This window comes from Onychomys torridus, chromosome 2 (genome assembly GCF_903995425.1).
Source record: "Onychomys torridus chromosome 2, mOncTor1.1, whole genome shotgun sequence".
NCBI lineage: Eukaryota > Metazoa > Chordata > Mammalia > Rodentia > Cricetidae > Onychomys > Onychomys torridus.
In genome coordinates, this window is record NC_050444.1 from 135,520,487 (window position 1) to 135,544,564 (window position 24,078).

The 24,078-nt window shown below is 50.6% G+C and overlaps 1 protein-coding gene across 2 annotated transcripts in view; it reads left to right on the forward strand.

The window, feature by feature from the left end:
- The first annotated feature begins 2,782 nt into the window (after window positions 1-2,782).
- The window catches only part of Rims3 (regulating synaptic membrane exocytosis 3), a 40,259-nt gene continuing 18,963 nt past the window's right edge, over window positions 2,783-24,078 (forward strand). The window contains exons 1-2 of one of the 2 annotated variants that reach the window (XM_036177775.1): window positions 2,783-3,115; window positions 21,683-21,856. The gene's annotated coding sequence lies outside the window, so the exon portion shown is untranslated. Of the gene's footprint in view, window positions 3,116-18,789; window positions 18,969-21,682; window positions 21,857-24,078 lie in introns of those variants that run through there. The other variant, XM_036177776.1, reaches the window with a different exon arrangement.

Below are 24,078 nucleotides of genomic sequence, written 5' to 3' on the forward strand. Positions count from 1 at the left end.
TCTCAGAAAAAACAAAAACAAAAACAAAACAAAACAAAAGAGTCAACACATCTCAGTCTTCTGGAAGCATATACATAGAAGGGCCCCAAATTATATACAAAATGTACATTTGCATGTTTCTTTAGAAAGGAGGTCCCAAGTTTTCAACGATGGGCAAAGAGACCATGATGCCAATGGCAGCTCCTGACTTACCGGTCCCTGAGATAGAGGGCAGAGAGGAAGCATGACTCCCCTCAAGTAGTCTAACCTTCATAGCTCTGCATTCACCATCTTTCACCTCTGCCATTTGTTTCAGATACTTCCCTGGCCTTCACATTGCCCTCTTTAATCTAATTCCATTGCTTGCTCCGGAACAGGCAGCCTATTGCAGAGGTTCTAGTTCTAGGCCTAGATTAGATGGTAACAACATTATCACTAATAAACAGCTAAAATCAGAAATCTCAGCTGACAACCTGAGGAACCCAGATTTGGGCTTTTTACATTGCTGGGCCTCAGTTTCCCACGTGGAGAAGGTCTGAAATAGGATGAGGGGGGCCCTTATCAGAGTCATTTCCCTAGTTTTTTCCAGCTTCCCACTCATCATTCATATTTTGTGAAATTAAGAACCTGCCAGCAGTGGCTGGGCCTGGTGGCACAAGCCTTTAATCCCAGCACTGGGGAGGCAAAGGCAGTAGGCTGGAGGATTTCTGCATTCCAGGCCAGCATGATCTACAGAGTGAGTTCCAGGATAGCCAGGGCTACACTTAGAAACCCTGTCTCAAAAAAAGAAAAAAACAGAAAGAACAACAAAATAAACCTACCAGAGTGAGAGCAGAGATGACTAGTCCTAAACTCACTTAAGCATAGCAAGGTGGGAGCAGGCAGAACCCTAGGAGAGGTTATCCTCAAGTCCTAAACTGCTGAGTCTTTTTTTTCCCTTTGTCTTTTCTCTCTCTCTCTCTCTCTCTCTCTCTCTCTCTCTCTCTCTCTCTCTTCTTTTTTTTTTTTTTTTTTTTTTTTTTTGGTTTTTCAAGACAGGGTTTCTCTGTGTAGCTTTGGAGCCTGTCCTGTAACTCACTCTTGTAGACCAGGCTGGCCTCGAACTCACAGAGATTCTCCCACCTCTGCTTCCTGAGTGCTGGGATTACAGGCATGCGCCACCACCGCTCGGCACCGCTGAGTCTTAAATCAGGGCATCTACCTGAAGTTCATTTAGGCAGATGCCAAGCCCTGCATGATGGCTATTCTTGGTTGTCAACTTGGCTACATCTGGTATTAACTGAAACCCAAGTGGCTGGGTACACCTTTCTTAATTAAACCATGTGAAGTGAGAAGACCCACTTTTTTTTTTTTTTTTTTTTTTTTTTTTTGCGACAGGGCTTCTCTGTGTAGCTTGGCCTGTGGTGAAACTCAGTTAGTAAACCAGGCTGGCCTTGAACTTAGAGATCTGCCTGTCTTTGCTCCCACATAGTGGGATTAAAGGCTTGCACCACCACACCCAGCAGACCCACTTTTAATCTGGATCTTCTGAGGTGGGAAGACCTGCTGTTGATGGCAGCCTATGTAAAGGACATGGATGAAGGAAGCTTGCTCTCTTCCCCTGCTTGCCCTCACTCTCCTTAGCAAGTTAATTCCTTCACTGGCATTAGAGCCTACTTATTCAGGATTTGGGTATATACTGAAGACCAGCTGAGACATCAGGCCTCCTGGACTGAACAACCTACTGGATTCTTGAACTTTATGTTGATAGACAGCCATTGTTGGACTAGCTGGACCACAGCTTGTAAGCCGTTCTAATACCCCCATCTATATGTGTGTGTATAATATATAATATAATATATGTGCATATAATATGAATGTAATATTATACATACACACACACACACACACACACACACACACACACGAGAGAGAGAGAGAGAGAGAGAGAGAGAGAGAGAGAGAGATACTTTGGGTCTCAGAACTCTTGGTGTCAGGACTGCCCAGTACAATTCCAGGGTTTTTTCTTAACATAAGCCATCAAGAAAGCCCCTCATGATTCTGGAAACTAAAAATAACTCCAGATATTGTAAAAAATCTCCTCAGGACAAAACCATAAAAATTGAAAATCACTGCCACAGGTGGGGAGAGAGTTAACATGGGTCACAAGGACTGATAGATACTCTAGTCCCTTCCCCTGACTCTAGTCCAAAAGGGACATTGGGAAGTCCTTTTAAAAATACTTATTTTTACGTGTGTGTGTGTGTGTGTGTGTGTGTGTGTGTAAATGTGTGCTGGTGCCTGCAGTTGCCAGAAGAGGGCATCAGATCCCTCAGAGCTGGAGTTACAGGTGGTTGTGAGTTGTCTGATGTGAGTGTTGGGAACTGAACTCTGATCCCCTTCAAGAGCTGTGGGCTCTCTTAACAGCAGGTACTTGAGCAAGTCCTTCCTCCTCTCTGAGCTTCCTTCTTTTTTCTTTTTAAATACTGGTCTTTAGAATGGACTCTGTTTGTAAGTTGCTTAGCCTCATTCCTCACCATCTGACATTCCTGGATCTGGTTCAGAGTAGATAGGAGGTACCATCAAAGACAAAGAAGGGTGAGAAGGAGCAGATGCTGTAGAGGAGTGGACAGGCAGAGGACAGGAGGAGCATCTTAGGTACAGGGAACTACTGGAGCGGCCCCAGCTTCCTAGAGGTTCACCCCTTCCAGGCCTACGCAGCATAGATATAGACCTAGAAGGTCCAGATCCCCAAGGCCCCGCCCACCACAAGACCACGCCCACCAGTCCCCGCCCCGTCCGCTAACCCCTCCCACCAACCTGAGGCCCCGCCCCTGGCAGGGCCCTCTTCGCCTCCCGCCAGCCGTGGCTCTGGCTTTGCACCCGGCAGCGACTGAGAACTGTGGCGGCAGCAGCAGCGCAGGCGGGCGAAGCGGAGCTGTCCGGCCCGGTGGCGGGCGATGCCCCCGTGAGTCTCTGTCGCTGCCCGTCCCCGCCCCGCGTCCCTACCCCTTCGGAGTCCGCGCCCGCCAGGAGCCGGGCCGCGCCTACCGCCGGGTCCGCGGGGCGGGGTCCCGGGGCAGCACCTGCCTCGCCTTGCGGAGCCACTCCGCCAGCAGAGCCCCGCTCCCGGCGTGGACCCCGGCCCCACCTCGGGGTAAGTCAGCAGGCCTTGCGCGCCTGCGAGTGGGCGTGGGGAGAGGGCTGCGGTCAGGGGACCACGCCGGGGAGGGGGGTTCAGGCGGGCCGCCGAGCGCTACGTAGGGATGTGTGCCAGGTCTGGGGGGCGGGGGCCCGCGATGCGCACCGCCTGGGATGACTGTGGGGCGGGGGCTGAGCCGGGGAAAGCCTGGAAAATGGGGTAGGAACCCCAGAATCTGGAGTACTTTGCTGACGCTCAGGGCTCACCTGGGGCCCTGGTCTCCAACAGCATTGCTTCGCATGGCATTTTTTGGAAAGTGCTTAAAATCCCTCCTGGAAAGGCAGCCTGTCTTCCTCCCTCCTGCCTGTACCCTGGTTGGGAAGCGGCCACTTTTTCCTCCCGACGTGACACCATTGTACCCAGAGAAAACACCCCCCTCCTCAGGAAAGGAGAGAGGTGGTGCTCACGCAGTCTCAGGGTGGGAAGAGGGGGCTTCTGGGAAGCTGGGGAAAAGTGGTCAGGGGAATGAAGGGTTGCCCAGGGCTTCCGGGAAGCTTGGCAAGACCCTTCATGAGCCGTTCTGGCATCTTCTTGTTCGATTGGGAGGACAGGTCCCCCTGGCTGGCCTCCTGGCTGCCTGCATCCCAGGCCCCTATCACTTTGAACACCCCAGCCTCAAGGAGTGGGTCTCCTCCTAGTGCCTCAGAAGCTTAGGAAGGGTTCATAGCCCTTGTGGTCCCAGGCTGAGATGAGAAATGCTATACCTAAGGCCAGAGAAACAAGGGGCTCTAGCTGGCAATGCCACCACGGGCCTTCAGGGCTTGGGCCTGGGGGAATGGCTGTGTCCAACCCTGTCTCTAAGGGTGAGGTCTGTGAGTGAGAAAGACTCGGCTGCTGCTTTTCCTATTGTCCTGTTCTCTGCTGGTGATGATTTCTCACTTGGCTTTGGGGCCTGAATGGTGGAAAGAGGGTCTTTCCCCAAGAGGCTAACAAACCATTTCCACAGTTGCTTCCAGTCACCAATTAGTCCATAATCACAGTCTCGCAGCTGGCAACTGTCCCTACAGGCAAGTGAAAAGGGTAGCCTAACGGGACATTCTCAGGACAGGGGCCTGCTGGGGAGGGGTCCATGCAGCTTGTGCTTAAACAGGTATTCAGGGGTTCCCTAGAGTTCTGCAGACATCTGGCCATTTACAAGGGGTAAAGCCCAGAGCTGATTAAACTTGTCTTCAAACCCTGGCTCTGATACTTTCTGTCTTCATACCCTGGCTCTGATACTTTCTGGCAATGTGATATTAAAGAAATCACTTGCCTTCTCTGAGCCTCTTCCAGCGAAACAGACCTACGTTTTAGGAGGAGTAAATACGGTGGTAGGTTTGAACAGCTTATTCCTGTGTCTAGCCCTCATCAGCTCAGGGACTAACTACTAAACTATAAGCAACACTGTGCCAAGTACTTGCTGGGGCAGGCATGCGGGAGCCAGGAGCTGAAGACTCAGCAGGGACCTTGTTCCCTTCCTCCAGGGGATGTGGTCCCTGTTACTGTCTTAACCGTTCTCTCTCACTTCTTGCCACTCTAGTATCTGGACAGTGATTGGGTTTACTCTTTGGAGCCCAGGCCTGACACTGCAGGCTCTCGGGGCCCCTCCTCTCCCTGAGCTGAGCTCTGGGGGGGGGGGTGCTGTCAGGGGTCTGGGTGATGTCTGTCCATAGTTATAGTAGTGGCTGGCCCTTTAAGGAGTGAAGAAAACAATTATCAGGCTGGGCATTGCATCAGCTGGAGCCTGGAGGGTCCCAGGGGAGGGGGGTAGGCTGGTGGTTGATTTCATTAGTGCCCTGTGAGAACTCCCACCTGAATCTGCCCCACTCCCCAGCTGAAGCCTTTCCCCCTCAGGCAACAGCCACCCCAGGGCTCTCTGACCCTAGGAACCCTACTTTAGAGGGCTTTTCTGTGTACCCCGGTCTTGTCATGAGCCCAGGCTCGGGGGTGTAGGGAAGTGCCTCTCCCATAGCCATTTGCTGACCTGGCAGTGACTCTGCCCGCTAGCATTCTGCTGACTTGGGGTGCAGAGTGTATCTCCTTCAGCAACATTCGGATGATAAGAAATACCCCCATATGTGTTTGGCTGACATGGGGGTATTTCTTTCACAGTGGGTACAGATCACTTGGCTACTGGTCTCTTTTCACGATAGGGCTGTGTTCCACAGAGATGTCTGTGACCGGACATAGGAGCTCCATGGCCTGGGATGTGCTCTGTGGGTGAGATGGATTAGTTGTGAATGAGCGGTAAGTCACAAGGGTATGGGGCCAGAGGCAGAGAGGAGGCAAGGCACTTGGGTATCAGACAGAGCGTGGTTCATGTCCTACACCCGTGATTACTACAGGTGTCCATCTTGACTCCTTTGCCTTCGTTGGCTCTGGAAGCAAGAATGATTGTCAGGCTTAGTGGTTCCTGCCTGTATACCTCGTACTTAGGAAGGCAGGGAGTTGGGGATTTAGCTCAGTGGTAGAGAGCTTGCCTAGCAAGTGCAAGGCCCTGGGTTTGATCCTCAGCTCCACATACCAAAAAAAAAAAAAAAAAGGAAGGCAGAGGCAGTACAATTATTGCAAGCCTCGTCTACGTAGCAAGATCCAGTCAGAGTACAGAATGTGACCTTATTTCAAAAATCCAAGCCCAAACCAGGTATCCTTTGTATCCAAACTGGCCCACCCGCCCAGCAGGTACTACTGGATTAAGTGTGTAGTGGACTATGCAGGCAGCCTAGGGCAGGTGGGGCCTTCTCTGATAATTCCCATCCCTTGCAAGTTTGGACTCTTCACACTTTGAGCTCAAGATAGCTGAATAAAAGCTGAATATGACAGTATACTCTGCAATCCCAGCCAATGGCAAGTAGGTCAGGAACTCAAGGCTAACCTGAGCTATATAACAAGTTTGAGGCCAGCCTGGGCTCCATGAGACCCTGTCTCAAAAACAAAACAAAACCCCAAGACACCATTCAAGGCCATTGCATGAGGAACAAGAAAAGGAGGCAGGCAAGGAGAGGGAGCAGGGAGGGAGGGTCTGTATCGCCTCTGTTGCAGGAGGGCAATCAGTCACTCAGTACCGCTGGCACAGCAAGCTCTGGGAACCATGGAGCCCACTCTCTAGAAGGGTCATGGTCTAGAACAGGTGATTATATATGTGATGTGTGTTGAAAGTAAGGGTTCACAGACCTATCACTCAGGTTGCTCCCCTACCTTCTGGGGTTCAGGAAGGGCTTCAGGAGAGAGTGACCTCTTAGCTGAGACATGGGGGATGCCAAGTAGTCAAGGAGGCAGAGAAGCAAGAGTTTAGGGCCCCTGGTGGCGTGGGAACATCCTGGTGATATAGCCGAGGGGTATGTGGCAGGCTAGGGGACAGCCAAGCTCCACAACCCTGGGCTAGCAGTATACCAGAGATGTGGAGGCTTATTCTGAAGCCAGTGGCAACCCCTGAAAGGTTTTAAGGAGAGGAGACAGGGCCAGACGCCCAGGTATGTGTGCTGAGGCCCACAAGGGAGCCTCCTTGCGAGTGACCTTTTGCCCTCTCTTAGCCCTTCCCCTGAGTAATAGCAGAGATGGTACCCAGGGAGACCTTGTTTATGTGGCTCTTCTCAGGAGAAGGCGTCTTCAGATTCCTCTCTGTGGGCTAAGCCACATCTCAGCCCTGTTGACTGAGCTCTGGCTTTGGGGCCAGGTTTTCCCAGCCTCTGGGGGAGCCAGAGATGTAGAGCTTTGATACTAACCAGTTCTGTGTTCAAATCCTAACTCAGCAGTTCATGAGCAGAGCATGCCCGTGTCTAAACTTGAATGTTGTCAACTATAAAATGGGAAGAAGAAAGGGAAATTCTAGCTGGAGATTGTAAGGCCCTATGTCAGGTGGCCTTTTTCCTACCTCATGGGAGGGCTAGCATGGGAAGTTGGCTCGAAGTAGGGGCAGAACCCTGTGCTTAGTGGGACTCTACGCTTTAATTTTCCTCCGCCGCCACTGTCTGGAAAGAATTGTTTTGAACAAGGGCCTGGGCTTTCATTTAGCACTGGGCTTTTCGTATTATCTAGTTCATAATCCAGAAAGGGGGACAGTCTTGAAAATAGCTCCTGAGGGGAGGCCATCAAAGGTAGGGCCCTGATTATCTGTCCAAAGGTGAGTGGGGCATTAGTCACAGTAAGGCTTAGGTGGTGATTACCCTGCGGTTTCTCTGCTAAGCACTTTGCACACTCATTTTCACCAGTGAGGGGAAGATGATCATCGTCTCCATGGTATAGATGAGGGAAGCGGGGTTATTTGACCACAGCCCCACAGTTATCAAGAGAAAGGTCCAAGATTCAAAGACAGGGTGACTGGTAGCAAGACAGCAGGCGTGGGCTGGGAAGTCTTCGTGTAGGTGAGGGGCTGCCTGAGCTGAGCCTGGGAGAAAGTGGCATTCATTCCTTCATTCACTCACTCACTCACTCACTCGCTCAACTCACGGGATCTTACTGTGTAGCTCTGGCTTGCCTGGTTGCTACTTCGAGCTTGTGGCAATTCTCCTGTCTCAGCTCCTTAAGCATTGGAATTATAGACATGCAGTGTCATGCTTGGAAGGGAGAACTTGGCTTTGCCCAGAGGGATGAAGGGATACAGGGAAAGGAAAAGCTTTTATCTGGGCACAGTCTAAACCCAGGGTATGTTCCTTGGCTGGGAGAGGGAGATTCAAGGCCAGATGCCTTCAGGGTCTGAAGGGAGGATAAGCTTTGGCTTCGTGCTTCTGACTGTCTAAGCCCAGAATCTCTGCCACTCTGCCCCCAGGTCCTGCTGTTGCCATGGCTCCTCAGAGTTAAACTGACCCCTCTTCTCCCTGTACCACCCCCTTGCCCATCCTCCCAGGTTATCTCACTTACTATTCTGAATTTAGCTATCTCTTCTGGGTTCAGTACCTATCGGTCCTATCGCTTCCTAGACACAGGCTTAGGATCAAACCAAGGTCCCTAGCTCCACCCACCTGCACCTGCTCTGCTTCCAGGGTCCCTGGCTTGTCTCTATCACCGTCACCATCACCCACCCACTTGCTCAAGCTGGAAGCTGGAAATTCTCCTGGACACCTCCCTGCCTTCGCCCCCACAGCCTACAGCCAAGCCTAGGAAGCCTTGTTCTTCAGCATTCCTCTCTGGGGTCAGGTCTGTGGCCCCTCTTCCTGCCCACACCCCACTCCAGAACATGACTGTCTGTCATCCAGACACCCTTGACAGCCTTGACCTGGACCCCTTACACTCCCGTGCGTCTACATCTCATTTTGTAGATGTAGCCAGCACCATCTTCTAAAGATAAATGTTTGGTTGTGTCACTTCCCTGCTTAAAACTTCCAGGACTTCTCAGAATAAAATCCAGATTTACTGACGCAGTCTCCAAGGCCCTGTGTGATCTGGTCCTTACCTCCCTATTACATCATCTTCTACCATTCTTTCTTACCTCCCCCCCCCTCGCAGGTCATTTACACGTTGTCCCTGATGCACACCCCCTCCTGGGAGCCCTGCTGACTCCTCCTGTTCCTAGACACCAACACAAGTGTCATGTCAGCAGAGAAGTCTAAAAGCCAAGAGCTAAATACTCCACTCCTCCTCTTCCTCTCCCTCCTCCTGTGTATGTGGTATGGTTCATGCACATGAGTGTAGGGGTACACATATCCATGAGCACAATGTCTTCCTCTGCTCCTTTCCTTGTTGCCTTGACATATGGTCTCTCACTGAACCGGAAGCTCATGGTCTTGGCTCTAGGCTGGCAGGCTAGCAAGATTCTCCCATTTCTGTCCCCTCATCCTGAATTAAAACACACGCACAGTCTTACCTGGCTTTTTACAGGGGTGCTAGGATTCAAACTCAGGTCTTTATGATTACACAGAAACTGCTTAAACCAAACCCCAGCCCCAGGACCTTGTACTTCTTCATGATGCTTGGTACCCTTTACCATCATCTCTTTTCTGACCTGTGAAATGGGTCTGGAGCCTGTGTTGCCTAGCCCTGACACATAGTAGGTATACAGTGAGTTGGCTGGTGCATAAAAGAGCAGGTCCCTCATCCTGCAGCATCCTCGGTGGCCTCCTTGCCTCCAGGCCTGCCGTTTTCAGCCTTTTCTTCACACATCCCCAGAGTGATCTTTCCAAAACACAGAACTGACCCCATCACCCCCTGCTACTTAAAATACTTCAATAGCTCCCCATCGCTGACAGGAAAAGGCTTCAGCTTCTTAGCATGGTATTCAAAGCTCTTTATGATCTGTACCCAGATCTCTGTCCATCCCCAGCTCTCCTGCTTCCGCAGCACACTTTGAACACCTGGCAGTTCCTCCAGCAGGCCAGGCTGTTTTGTGCCTCTGTGTACCTACACTCGCTCTTTCCTTTGCTTGTCATGCTTCGCCCACCCCTAGCCTGCTTCTAGAGAATGTCTCTCACTCTTTAAAACCATCTCGGCCCCTACCTACACTGTGAAGCTTGTATAGGAGCCTTTGCCCATCCAGTATGGGTAGCCCACCCTGCCCTTGCCATATCAGTGCCAACTCTGCATCTCTACCTCTGGAGGTTCATCATTTTATCTCCAATCCCCAGCTCCTGTCTTAATTAGGAAAATCAAGGCAAACCAGCTTTGGTAATAAAGGTGTGTTAGGAGGAAGGTTTGTTACAGGGAGCAGGGCTGTGGGGAGAGGCGGGTGGAGGAGGACTAGTCTAGGGAGGCAGCACCTGGAAGGCCAGAGAATTTGAATCTTCATTCTCCGCACCCTGCTGGAAGCCTTTGCCTATCTGTCCCCTCCAACAGGATTCTAGTATTGTGACCCTGAATTCCAGTCACATTCAGAACTCCCATCTTGGATTTGGCAGATCTAAGCCCAAATTCCCAGGAGAAGATCTGATTGGCTCTGAGGGAATCAGGTGCCATCCTGGGCAACACACCCATAACCTGCTGGGAGGGATCATAGAGTCAGACATGAACATGGCTTCTGGAACCTACCTAGTGTGTGTGTGTGTGTGTGTGTGTGTGTGTGTGTGTGTGTGTGTGTGTGTGTGTATGTGTGTGGTGTGTGTGTGTGTGGGTGTCATTGTTAGCTGGACAAGTGCTTCAGAAGACATCTGCTCAGTATTTAAGGTGCCAGGTGGAGCAGGGAGGTGGGCGAAGTGCCAGCCTTCCATGCAGACAGCACCTGGAGAAAGGGGGCCTGGAACTGTGACTTAAAGGGGACTCTTCCTAGGGTAACAGTGGCCAGGACAGGCACTGAAGACCTGGTCACCTGTCATTCGGGACCCAAGTAGAGAGAGACCGGGTGGGATGATGAATTTCTCCACTTTTCTTTAGAATGAGGTGAGAGAGGGCCTGAGTGGTTAGAACTGCATTCCACCATATTCCCCCTCCAGTGCCAGAGATTAATTCTAGGGCATTGCACGTGCTCAGCCAGCAGTCATCCACCAGACTGCATCCTTAGTCTTGGAATTTTTGAGACACCATCTCACCATTAGCTCAAGTTGGCTTCACACTCACGTTCATCCTGCTCCTGCCTCCCGGATGCTAAGATGACAGGTATTGAACCACCACACCAACCAGAATTATCTTCCCTCTCAATGGTACTCATCCTCTAAGGCTGAAAACATCAGTGATAGCACATGCCTGTAATCCCAGCACTCGGGAGGCAGAGGCAGGTGGATCTCTGTGAGTTCAAGGCCAGCCTAGTCTATGGAGTGAGTTCCAGAACAAGGGCTACCTAAAGAAACCCTGTCCAAAAAAAAAGGTAATTTCCTTCCTCAGCAAAGAACCATCTCATGCCTGTCTCAGCAAGCAGCCAGTCATTCTTGACCTGTGTTGATTCTGTTCTTGCTTCCCTAGTAATAAATAAACCCTTTTTGCCTCTATACGAGGCACCAGGCATGTAATTCCATTTAACCCTTGTCTTAAAGGTGTGCTATTATTTTGCCCATTTTAAAAGCATAGAAACTGAGGTTCAGAGAGGTGGTGTTGATAACCCAGAAACATGCAATGGTGTAACTCCTGAATAAACTCTTCATATTGGCTTCTTACTCACCTGCCTATTTGCTCTTTGGGGCTATGAGAGCCTTATAAGCCTACACCAGGTAACCAGCCTTCTGCTTTCCCCACTGTCCAACCCAGGATCACCCAGAGTGAGGGTTCCTGCTATCTGTGTGGAAGTCAATCTCCTCCTAGTGGATCTGCCTCATAGAGCTGTGTGAACTGTGGGCAAGTCTCTTGACCTATCTGGGCCTTTTCTCATGTCAAAGAGGAAGATTACAATCCCTTCTGTGAGTTTCAGATTAGATGGAGGACTATAGAAACAGTTGTAAATAGGAAACAAACCCTGAGCAGTTTCTTTCCTTCCTTTCTCCCTCCCTCCCTCCCTCCCTCCCTCCCTCCCTCCCTCCCTCCCTCTCCTCCTCTCTCCCTCCTTTCCTTTCCTTTCCTTTTCTTTTCTTTTTTTTTTTTTTTTTTTTGGTTTTTTCGAGACAGGGTTTCTCTGTGTAGCTTTGCACCTTTCCTGGATCTCGCTTTGTAGACCAGGCTGGCCTCGAACTCACAGAGATCCACCTGCCTCTGCATCCCGAGTGCTGGGATTAAAGGCATGTGCCACCAATGCCTGGCCAGTTTCTTTTTTAAAATGTGTATTTGTGTGTGTATGTATGTATGTATGTACACGTGTGTACGTGTGTGTGTGTGTGTGTGTGTACACACGTGTGTGCATCTGTGTGTGTACATGTGGGCATGCCATAACACATGTAGAGGTCAAAGGACAACTTGAGGAAGTTCTCTCTGCCTTCCACCATATGGGTCCTGGGGATCAAACTCAGGTCACTAGGCTTGGTGGCAGGGACCTTTACCTGCTGATGAGTTATCTCATCAGCTCTGAGTGGAGCAATTCCTATGAAGTGGTTATTCCAGAATGGGTGGCTGCTGTGCTCAGCTCCTTTAAATGGAAGGCAAGGTGGGTGGGCTTCCCAGAAGGTGGAATGGCACCTTCAGTGGGACCCCAGATGGTGCTCAGGGCCTTCCAGATCTGCCATGGCGTAACATCAACTTACATAGTGAGAACTTTGGTTTCATCTCAACTCTAGCAAGTCCGGGGTCACCCCAGGGAGGACAAGTTTGTATAGTTATGGATGTCTTTCAAAACTTCCAACCCCCTGCTCCCTCTCTGCAGCAATCTCAGACTGGGCTGTGCACTCTGGTTAGCAACTCCGTGTGCTGAACTGTAACAGGAGAGCTTTGTGTTTGTGTGTTTGACAGAGGGTCTCACACTCTCCTAGGCTGATCTGGAACTTACTGTGAAACTCAGGCTGCCCTCAAACTTCTGGCATTTATGCTGTCTCAGCCTCTCCAGGGCTGGAGTTACAGTGTGAACTGCCATGTCTGTAAAATTACATTTATTTCTTTTGAGTGGGTATGTGGGTGAGTGGGCACACACCACTGTGTCTGAGTGGAAATCAGAGGACAATTTGTGGGAGTCGATTCTCTTCTACCCACCATGTGAGTCCCCAAAATTGAACTTCAGTCATCAGGGTTGGAGGCAATCCCCTTGACCCACTGAGCCATCCCACCAGCTTATAACTTTGTTGTTTTACTGTACTTATTTTTACAGTCTTTTTCTATTTATTAAAAGTGATATTGACATTCTATTTATAGTTGCAAGAGAATTGCTATTTAAAATAGTTCATTTAAGTTTTGAAAGTGTCAATTAAAGAAAATAATGTACAGGAGACTGGAATTTGGCAGAAACCATCAATGTGGCTCACTAATGTGTGGACAATGCAAAAATTATGGCTGGGAATGTCAGAGATGTGACCCTATACCTACCTAATCTTGAAGTTGCCTCTTCATCTACCTAAAAAATTAAAGTTTCTCCCTGCTATATTGGCCTGCTCTCCTTTGCTGGTTCTATGCTCAGGCTCTCCTCTTTTTCCTCCACACCTCCCCTTCCTCAGTTTGTTTCATTTTGTGGTGCTGAGGATCAAGCACAGGGCCTCACAGCCTGTGTTTCTCAGTCGGCCACCAGCCTGGCTTGGGCTGGTCTTTGTTTTGTTTTGTTTTGCTTTGAGACTCTTGCAAACAGGAGAATTCGTGTGTGGTCCCCACAATCTGTTTGAGAGGGGCTGTGGTGTTGAGATGTCTGGATGGAGGCAGGAGATGCTCTCACTCCAGGCCAGGACTTGAGATGTAGTGTGGAAGGACAGACCTCAGACCTGATGGTCCTCCTGTCTTCATACACAACACAGACTTCAGAGCTCCCTAGAAGCCTGGGGCCCCAGGCGGCCCGAGGCTTTGGGAGTTGTGGGTAAGGGAAGCAGTCCTTGGAGCTTTGTGTCCTAGAGCTTGGGGCCCTAGAACAACAGAGCTAAGGGGCTTTGGACTCTCTAGGGTCCCCGTTTCCCAACTCCCTCCTCTAACCACCTCTTTGTGCCTCTGTTTGTCCCTAAGGCCTGGGCAGCAGCTACCTCAGAGGCTAGGTTTCTCCACAGGGCTCAAATCCAGAACAGACATGGCAGAAAAGGAGGGAAGGAGAGAGATCTGTTTGTCTCCTGCATAGTCACATTCACAGTATGTGCACATTGCCCTGGGCACCAGGAAATTGGGAGCCTGGGCAGAGTGTGGGTGTGTGCTGTGTATCCATAGTGAGAGAGGGTCACTGCCAAGACGTATTATGTGTGTATGTTAATATAGTGTGTCTGCAGCTCACTGACCCCTCATGTGATATGTCTCAGGTTCTCTGAGGGAGTTTTCATGAAGCATTTGAGTGTGTGTGTGTGTGTGTGTGTGTGTGTGTGTGTGTTGGGGAGATCTCATGTGTGCAATGTATATGTGGGTCTGTGGTCATTGCATCTCTATAATGTGTGTCTGTTCATGTATGTGCACTGTGCATGCTCATACTTCATGCCTGAGTGCCCTGTTCAGGTTGCTTGGTGTCTGTGTGTGTGGCCTTCTGTGTTCAGTGTGTCTCTAGTTCTGGGCGAAGGTGTATCACTAGCCTGGAAGAGACCTAGGGATGGAGGAATGGATGCCATTCCTGTCTGTGTCCAGGTCAGCTGAAGCTGTGCTGGATATGAAAGGAAGGTCCCCTGGGCGGGCAGTGGGCACGGCAGCGGCGCCTTCCGGCTTGGCTCAGGGCTGGTAATTGGAGCCCCTTCCCTTCATGAAATATTGATTGGCCTGGAAGGCAGCCCTGACCAGGGGAGGGGCCGGCAGGCATGAGCACCGGCCGCTGTCCTTGGTGCTGTCGATGCTGCCAGCTGTCTTGAGCTCAAGTGAGAGGCTCTGAGCCTAACACCATTAACAGGTCCCCACTGGCAGGATGAGTTTACCTGTCCCTGCCCGGACACTCTGAGAGTTTCTTCACTCCATCTAGGAAGGGGCAGCAGGGGAAGCAGGTGGGTGTCCTACTGAAATCCAGTCTCTCAGGGCTGGGGTGACCACAAAGCTCTGGGTTTGCCTGGGTTGGTCCTAGTTTACAAATTTGTCTACAGTCCTCATAGGTCTGTTAGTAGTGCTCCTACTCACTCTCCCAGGGGGCCTGGTGGATAATAAATGATGTTCTTACCTGCTGTAAGATTGATCCAAAGACCTATTCCCCTGTATCTCTGCTCTGCATGGGGGTTCTGTAGCCATGTGGTATGCTTTACATGTGTTTGGGATGCAGTAATTGTTCTTCCTGTCCCGGGCTGAGCTGGACTAAATGTTTGGGAGCCCCATGGACTTTGGGATCCTACTGCAGCCCAGGCCTTCACCTGGAGTATCCAGACCCTTCTCATCAATCTAAATTCTACCTTTCCTACCTGATATGTTGGTACCCAACTGTAATCCCAGGGGGTCAGGTGAGTTTGAGACCAGCCTGGTCTACATAGCAAAAGCCTATCCATCCAATCAATCCATCAATTAGTGCTCCTTTGTTTGTTTTGTTTTTATTGAGATAGGGTTTCTCTGTATAGCTTTGGTGCCTGTCCTGGATTTTGCTCTGTAGACCAGGCTGGCCTCAAACTCACAGAGATCTACTTGGCTATGCCTCCCGAGTGCTGGGATTAAAGGTGTGCGCCACCACTGCCTCCCAACTAGTGCTCATTTTGTTTGTTTGTTTGTTTGTTTGGTTGGTTGGTTGGTTTTGGTTTTGGAGCCTGTCCTGGAACTTGCTTTGTAGACCAGGCTGGCCTCGAACTCACAGAGATCCACCTATCTCTGCACACCCCACCCCACTCCCGCCCCCAGTGCTGGGATTACCGCCCGGCAAGTGCTCGTTTTGTCCTGCTCCTGGGGAAGACCTCCCTGTGGTCCACAGTGAGGTGAAATGTGATTGTCCATATGTATTCTTATAGCATCCTCTCTTAGGGTCTTCTACTTTTTTTTTTTTTTTTGAGACAAGGATTCACAGCCAAGTGTTGTGGTGCATGTCTTTAATCCCAGCACCCAGGAGGCAGAGGCAGGTGGATCTCCAAGTTCTAGGCCACTCCTGATTTACAGGGCAAGTTCCAGGACAGCCAGAGATAAATAAAACAAAGAACAAGCAAATAACAACAACAACAACAAAAAGACCTGGGCTCTGTAGCCCAGGTTAGCCTTGAACTCATGGAGTTCCTTGAACCTAAGGCTCCCAAATGTTGGAATTACAGGCCTGAAACACCATGCCAGCTCCTCCTCTTAGAACTGCCCATTCTCCCGTGTGCAAGTCCCTTTCTCCTGCCAGTCACTGTGGGTGTTACACCTCTTGCCCTGGGCTCGCCTATACTATCCTTGGAATGTCCCACATCTTTCTACACCTCTCTTCTCTGGGAACACACCCATTCCTGCCTACTCCTGTAGGTCTCCTGAGCTCAGGGGATCTGCTTCCTGCCCAGTGGCTCCACCTATAGACTGCAGGGCTAGTTAGACTCCTTGTGACTAACATGGGTACTCATTTTCCTCCTTGGCCAGGTTTGTCTTCAAGGACCCCTCAGGCTCTGTTGATGGCATCTCACATTCCTGTCTTCCTTCTAAATCAGCTTGGATTCCATTTACTCCTTTCTCCCAAATTTGTCTCTTCATCCCCTCTAGGGAGTCCCGAACCACATCCCTTCCCTCTTCTTACATGCAGGACAGCTGTGCAGCCCTCCCAACATGTATGGAGCAGCCGTTCCAACCTCTATCAGCTTCTTTCTGATTCTGCATGCAGTGCTGGATTGACCTGGAAAGCACCATGCCTAAACCTTGTTAGATTTCACTCCTGCGGGATTAAAGACAGGCCTCTTAGCTCTGCGGGCAGGGACGCTCGTTGACGGCCTGTAACCTCTCTCCAGTCCCTCTTCCACAGCTGCACTTGCCTTCTGCTCCTCTGCCGTGCTCTGTTCGTGAGCCTCACAACAGGCTGTTCTGGAGACCTTCCTAGTGGTCCCCACTGCTTCCCCATCCAGTGGCCTCCATCCCCCATTCCCACCTTTCTTCCACTCAGCACCACTCTGTACTTCTTCCTGATGCCATCTCTGGTGCCCCACAGCCTATGGTGTTCTTTCTTTTTACACAACAGAGTGTTTTCCCTTGGCATTCTCAGATCCATGAGTGGTCCATGGGCCAACAGCAAGGACATCATCTGGGAGCTGGTGGAAAACAGACAGACAAACAACCAGAACCCCAGGCTCCACCGGGGAGCCCTAGGGTCAGAATTGCACTTCAGCATGATCCCTAGGTGGTTTGTGTGCACATCAGAGTTGGAGGAGTGCTGGGCAGTGTGTTCACTGTGTACCCTGCTTGTTTTGGTACACAGCCTTTTGCCAGGATGTGGGGGCTAATCTGAGATGCCAAGTTTAGCACCATCAAGTGATGGCTGCCATGTTGGCCAGATTCCACAGTCTATGGTGGAGGAGTAGATAGTGGAGATGGCCAAGAAGATTGTGTACCCTTCCCACCTCCCGGGCCCCAGAGCTCAGACTCTGTAACTCCAATGCAGAAAGTGCTCTGGAAACCCAAGGAGGAATCAATTAATCAATAGAAAGCAGTCATCAAGCATGTGGCAGAGTTTGTCCCTGCTCACAGAACACACACGGTGGAAATGTCTGTTATTTTAGCATATGTTTTAGAAAGGAAAATATTTATTTTTTCCCTTTATTATAGCATTAATACAGTTTCTAAAGTAGTAGCTTTAGAAAACACAATATGTCCCATGAAGAAAATAAAACTGACTCATGGTTCCTCTCTCCATTGGTGTTCATTTGGTACTTTGGGTTGCCATTCATTCTCTCAATAAATATTTACAGAGCCCTGCTACATTGCCAGACCCATGCCAGGTACCAGGGATTTAAAGTGAAGAACACAGTTCCTATTTTTAAGCAGCTCACAGCCTGGGGCTGGGTGTGGGAGACAGGCACTGCACAAGTTACAAACGGCAGTTTGTTCATGTCCCAGGGCTGCTGGAACGAAGTACCACAAAAGAGGTGGCTCAGAGAAGTCTGAATCTGTTCTCCCAAAGCTCTGGAGGTTGGAAGTTTGAAATCAAGGAGTCTGGAAGGATTGACTTCTGTGCGATCCTCGGTGATCCTCGGCAGTCCTCAGCAGTCCTCGGCTTGGTGCTCCAGTCTGGACTTGCATACCGTCTTCCCTTTTCTCTAGTCAGTGCTGTCTTCCTGAAGGGACACTAATTGGCATAGGGACAACTTCGACCCCCCACCTTTCGGGATGACTTTAATCACATTTGCAAAGGTCACATTTTCAATGAAGGCCGCACTGTAGATACAGGGTATCAGGACTTTACCCCATAACACTCAAGGACAGTACAGAGTTCTGGAGGAGCAAGAGAGGAGACTTTCTTTGCCCAGGAAGATTGTCAGGAAATGACCTTCACAGGGGTACTGAGAAGAACTGGAGTCAGGGAGGCCAAGGTGGAGGGATAGACAAGCATTCAGTCCTTGGAGCGTGGCAGAAGGGGCAAGCTGTCCCAGCTAGACAGGAGACACGGTGGCACTTGTGAGGAATGAAAAGGTGGGCAAGAAGCCAGGGCATTGTGGGACCTAGGGGAGGAAGTCCATCAAGGACTGGAGGCCAGGTGAAGCAAAGGAGGTGGCAAGCGGCGTGCAAGGGGGTGGGGGCAATTTCATCCTGGGTAAAGCCCGGCTCTCCCTGGGACTGATTATCCTGGACCTTGGGTTTCTCTAAGTCGCTGGTTCTGAGGGAATACAGAGCCATGTCCTCAGGAGTCTCTGGCTGGGAGAAGAAACGTGTTAGCTCTGTACCCAGAAGAAAGCAGGAGATGGGCCTTTCATTCCGTAAGTCTTCTCTGCACAGGAGACAGGGCTCCTCTAGCCCAGAGTCTGCTGGCCTGAGGGAATGCTGAGTCTGGGACATTGGCCGGGATATGATCACAGCACCTGCATTACTGTGAGGGCTGTGACGAGGGCTGTGACCCAGACGATGGCAGAAGACAGATCACTCAGGAACGTATTTTCAGTGTTCTTCTCTTGTCAGGGACTATCTGGAGCCTGGTGCCTTCCTTCATAGGACCCAGCCTAACTGGGTCTCAGCTCATCCCTTGCCACACCCTTAGAGGGTTGTTCCTTTGCTGCGTGTGATGGGAGAGGGCCCACCTTGCCCAAAACTGCTGTAACCGCCTTGCCTGGGCTGGGTGGGCCAGCTTGGGTGGAGAAGTGGGTCAGCTGGTAGCCATGGTGACAGCAGCTGCTCCCTGCCAGCCTTCCCATCTCTTCACCACAAACCTCACTGGATGAGCTTCTTTGTATGGTCCAGCAGAGATGGGAGCCAAGAGGATGGGGCTAGGGTGTGGAGTGTGTGAGTGTGTATGTGTTCCAGCTCACACAAGGGTCTGCTCCAAGCTGGCGTGTGAGCCCCAGCCTAGGGAGCCAGGCTCCAGGTAAGACTCCTCTCCCTTTCCTGCCAGTAGGAGCAAGGGGCTTCACGATTGCTCCTCTGGCTGGGCAGGGCCAACGGGAGGAGACATTGCATGTGACCGCGTGAAGCTGTGTGGCCGCATCTGTGTGTCTTTGTGTGGGTGAACATGTGCATATCTGTGAACTCATGTGCTTGTGTCTTTAAAATGTGGGTAGCGGCTTTGTGGGTCTGTGTGATGTGATCACATTTGAAATTATGTGCTCTGTCTCTTGCTCTGTCTCTGTCTGTCTGCCTGCCTCTCTGTCTCTGTCTCTGTGTCTCTGTCTGTCTCTGTCTCTGTCTCTCTCTCTCTGTGTGTGTGTGTGTGTGTGTGTGTGTGTGTGTGTGTGTGTGTGTGTGTGTTGGGGGGTATTGTCTGGAAAGATAAGAGGTCTCCACATTAGGAGAGTAGGTGAGATATCATGCTCCACTCCCCACACTGGCAGCCTCTGTTGTCTTGGCCTAGCCTGCCTCCCTCACCACATACCAACCCCTGCCACCCTCTCACCTCTCCCTAAGTAGAGGAAGAAGAGGCTAGACTTAAGGGCTCTACCAGGGTTTGAGACAGGGTTCTCGGGTGCCAGACCCAGCATCCAGCCAGGGCTCCAGAGTGGTACTGAGGCAGCCTTCCCAGCTACCTCCCATCACAATTGAGAGGTGCATTCTTACCCCACACACCTAGAGCAGTGGTGGTACATGGAGCTGCCCCTGAACAGGCTGCTTATGGTGGGCAGGAGCTGATGTCTGGGAAAGTGTCTACCTCGTACCAGGCACCATCATTCACAGTAAGTAGGTAATTGTCTAACTGGGCAGTGAGCACGTACCGATCTTGTTTTGTAATCGTTTACCTAATACTCCTAATGCACACGTGGTCATCCCAGTTTAGGAAAGAAGAGCCATGTGCTGGGGGTTGTGGGTAGAAGCCTTCTAACTCTGCTCAGGAGTGGCAGGCCTGGGTGTCACACGGCCCGCTCCAGAGCACATGCTCCCCCCTCCCCCGTGCATCTGCTCCTGTTGACCCATATGATCCATAGGCAGCTGGGAAAGCTGGCCATCAGACTCTTTGTTGTTGGTGTAATTTTTTGTTTGTTTGTTTCTTGTTTTTGTTTTTGTTGTTTTTGAGACAAGGTTTCTTTGTGTAGCCCTGGTTGTTTGGAACTAGATCTATAAACCAGGCTGGCCTCAAACTCACAGAGACCCACCTGCCTCTGCCTCCCAAGTACTAGGATTATAGGCGTGCATCACTACCGCTCCATCAGACTCTTAGAGAAGAAGAGATGGAAGTTTAGAGACTCTGGGTGACTTTCTCAGGGTTAGCGCCTCCTACCCTGACTGCTGGGCAGTGGTTCTCAACCTGTTGATCATAACCCCTTTCACAGGGGTCACTGAAGACCGTAGGAAAACACAGATGTTTACATTGCAATTCATAACAGTAGCAACTTTACAGTTATGAAGTATCAACAAAATAATCTTGTGATTGGGGGTCATCACAACATAGGGAACCATATTAAAGGGCCACAACATTAGGGAGGTTGGGAACCACTGATCTAGGGGGGACACAGAGAGAGCAGATAGAGGAAGAAAGGGTGGGGCCCAGAGCTCCTGAGCATTCTGGCCTGGGTGAGCCCTTCATGTATCAGAGAATGTTATTTGTTTTGCTTTAATACAGGTATAGTGGCACATACCTGCCATCCTGCACTTTGGAGGTAGAGGCAGGAAGATCAGGAGGTCAAGATTATCCTCAACTGGACTGGGGAGATGGCTCAACAGTTAAGAGCACTGTTTGCTCTTCCAGAGGTCCTGAGTTCAATTCCTAGCAACCACATGGTGGCTCACAACCATCTATGATGAGATCTGGTGCCCTCTTCTGGCCTGCAGGCATGAATGTAGGCAGAACACAGTATACATAATAAATAAATCTTTTTTTTTTTTCTGGAACTGAGGACCGAACCCAGGGCCTAGCGCTTGCTAGGCAAGCGCTCTACCACTGAGCTAAATCCCCAACCCCAATATCTTTAAAAAAAAAAAAAAAAAAAAAAAAAGATTATCCTCAACTGTATAATGAGCTGGAGGTCAGCCTGGGCTACTTGAGACCATGTCTCTAATTAAGCTGCTGCTTCTTTTTTTTTCCTCCGCCTGGGCCTGGGGATGGACTTCAGGGTCAGCCTAGCATGTGCAGGTACACATTCCCATCCTTTAAAAAAAAAATCTTGGGCTGGAGAGATGGCTCAGAGGTTAAGAGCACTGACTGCTCTTCCAGAGGTCCTGAGTTCAATTTCCAGCAACCACATGGTGGCTCACAACCATCTGTAATGAGATCTGGTGCCCTCTTCTGGCCTGCAGCCATACAAGCTGTATACAAAATAAATAAATAAATAAATAAAGATCTTAAAGCTCCTGGGCTTCGGCAGTTTGACGTTGAAGTGCCTAAAGGCAGATTAGGAGTTTTCAAGGAGGAGACAGTAGCAGCCACACACCTTTGATCCCAGCCCTCAGGAGGCAGAGGCAGGCAGAGCTCTGAGTTCAAGGCCTTGAGAAACAAAACCAAAAAAAGGAGGAAACAAAATCTGAAAACTAGAATGACTTTCTCAGTGTCCCACAGCTGTCCCCAAAGCCTGTGTTTTTCCTCCAGCAGCTGCTAGAATTCCCTGGGGACAGAGGCCTTAACTCACTTTCTCGTGTGCTCGACTCTTGCAGACCCTGTCATCATATTTCCTCCTCCTGGAAGCCTGCCCTGATTGCCTTTATCTCCTTTCCTGAAAATTGGTATCTCTGTGGAAGTAAGGCACCGTGCAGATGCTCTAGGGCTGTGCTGTGGAGAGGGCACGGCCCCCTGTGATGCGGAACACTACACTCAGACTCATCAGCTCGGTGAGCTTACCTTTCCTCCAGGTGGGAGGGAGGGAGGGTGGACGAGAACCTGGGGTGTGTATCTCTTTTCCGTTGGAGGCCTCGCTGTCTGGCTCTGTGGTTGAAAGGCAGGAGTAGGGAGGATGTGTCAGTTTGGGCTCAGGAGCTGCTTTCCCGAGCTGGCGCCGGAGCACTGTTGAGGGGCTCCTGAGGTCAGGCTGGCCTCTGGGAACAAGGTGGACTAGAGATGCTGCTGCTGTAGGCAGATGACGGAGAAAGGTGGACGAGCCTCGCTCACTTGCTGTCCTCTCCGGCCTCACAGTGCAGGCACCCTGGGGTGAGGTCTTTGTAAAAGTGGGTGGCTAAGTTCATCTTGGGCTTTGGGGTCCTTCATTGACTGCCAAGAAAAGCTGTTTGGCTTGTCAGTCACATAGTCAAAGGGATGGAAGGCTGCAGGGGGCTTGGCAGGGCCTTGAGGCCTGCTCCAGGAATTGTAGCGTCTCTAGGGTAGCAAGACCCCACGTAGAGGGTCCCCTCTGAGGGCAGAAAAGGAAACACCAGGCCCATCCCTGGGTATCTCCCAAGGGCACATCAGAACCATTTCCTCTGCTCCTGTGTAGTAGGTGGGAGCCAGCACAGAGCACTGCCAAGTGAGGGTTCTGTAACTCAGGGCATCACAAGAGGATCACGACCTTGATGTGTCATGAACTGGTCAGGGAAAGGGCCCTGCTCAAGCAGGGGAATATGATGTGACCTTCATGGAAAGGACATTATGTAGTTCATTCGGCAATCGTTGAGCCCTCAGTATGTGGCATGCTGTGTTCCGGGTTCTCACTATATATCATGTCTCTGCTTCCTCCCTTTCCACATCCCTGTGATCTGATGGCTCAGGGTTGCTATGCAATGAACTTCCTTCCTCTGGGGCTCAGTGTGATTGATCCCTGTGCCTCTGGCATCCCTGCAGAGAAGACTTAGAGACATGGTTATTGTTGTTGTCCTCTGCCCACCATCCCTCCCTTGTTTTGCAACAGGGTCTGATGTAACCGTGGCTTGCTCTGAACTCGTTATGTAACCAAGGATGACCTTGAACTTCGGTCCTACTGTCTCTGTACCCCCAGTGCTGAGATTACAGGTGTGCCAGCTAGACAAGCACCCTACCTACTGAGTTATACCTCAGCCCCAAGAATCCCAGTTCTGAGCCTTCCACCGAAGCATATGGTCCCAGACACAGCTCCCTTGATGAAAGGACTTTTCCAGAGCACCTAATTTGACCCCTTCCATTTAACACAAAGATGAGGAAACCAAGACCCAGAAAAGAGCACAGGAGGAATCAACTTATGTTCCCATCCACATCCCGATACCCAAGCCTCCCAGGTTTCTGTGCCCAGGACCTCAGGCCTACTGCTTTGGCGCTCCTACCTTCTTGGGGAGTGGCCTGCAGGCTGGGGTCACCCAAGCACTCCTCAGTTCTTCAGGTGCTTGAAGATGAGAGCATGGCTCAGTATGGTACAAAGTCCTGCTTGTCCGTCTGTTTATTATTCATGAGGAAACACGAGCTCCCAGGTTGGCAGGGTCTGGAATTCTGTCCCTTCTCACCCATCAAGTGTCCTGGAGGCTCACCAGGGAACTATGTGCTTTTCTAGCTGTGGTGTAGGGTTTCTCCCCTTAAATGCTCTCACCAGCTTGGGGAACTTGGGTCACAAAGGGTTTTCTCATCATAGATACTTGCCTTGCAGTTTTCTCAAAGAACCCAGAGACTCAGGGTGACACCTGCCCTGGAGGGGTAGGCCCCCACCTTTGGATGAGGTCTGGACTGAGGGGTACGGGCTATCGAGCATGTCGGCCTCTTTGTAGATGCAGGAGACCTGGGTTCGAATCCAAGCCTTGCCACTTCCTAGCAGAGTAGGACAAGCTTGTCTTCTGCTTCTCTGAGACTCACTGTTCTCATCTGCCCTGAAGAGATAATGAGGCACCTCTCAGAACTACTGTAGTGGGCAAATTATACTCACACTGTGGCAGATTCACAACATCAGATAAGCCCTGTCCCATCTTCCACCAGAAGACCGTACAGATATCCCCAAACCCTCACAGACTGGCACAAGAAATGGAAACTAAACAGAAGAGATCATCACAGGCCACAGGGACTTTCCATTAGCGCTAAGGTTGATGGAGGATGGAGAAATACAACCCTAGACTCTGCACCACCACAGGGGGAAAGCAGTCCACAGCCCCAAAGAGGGCAG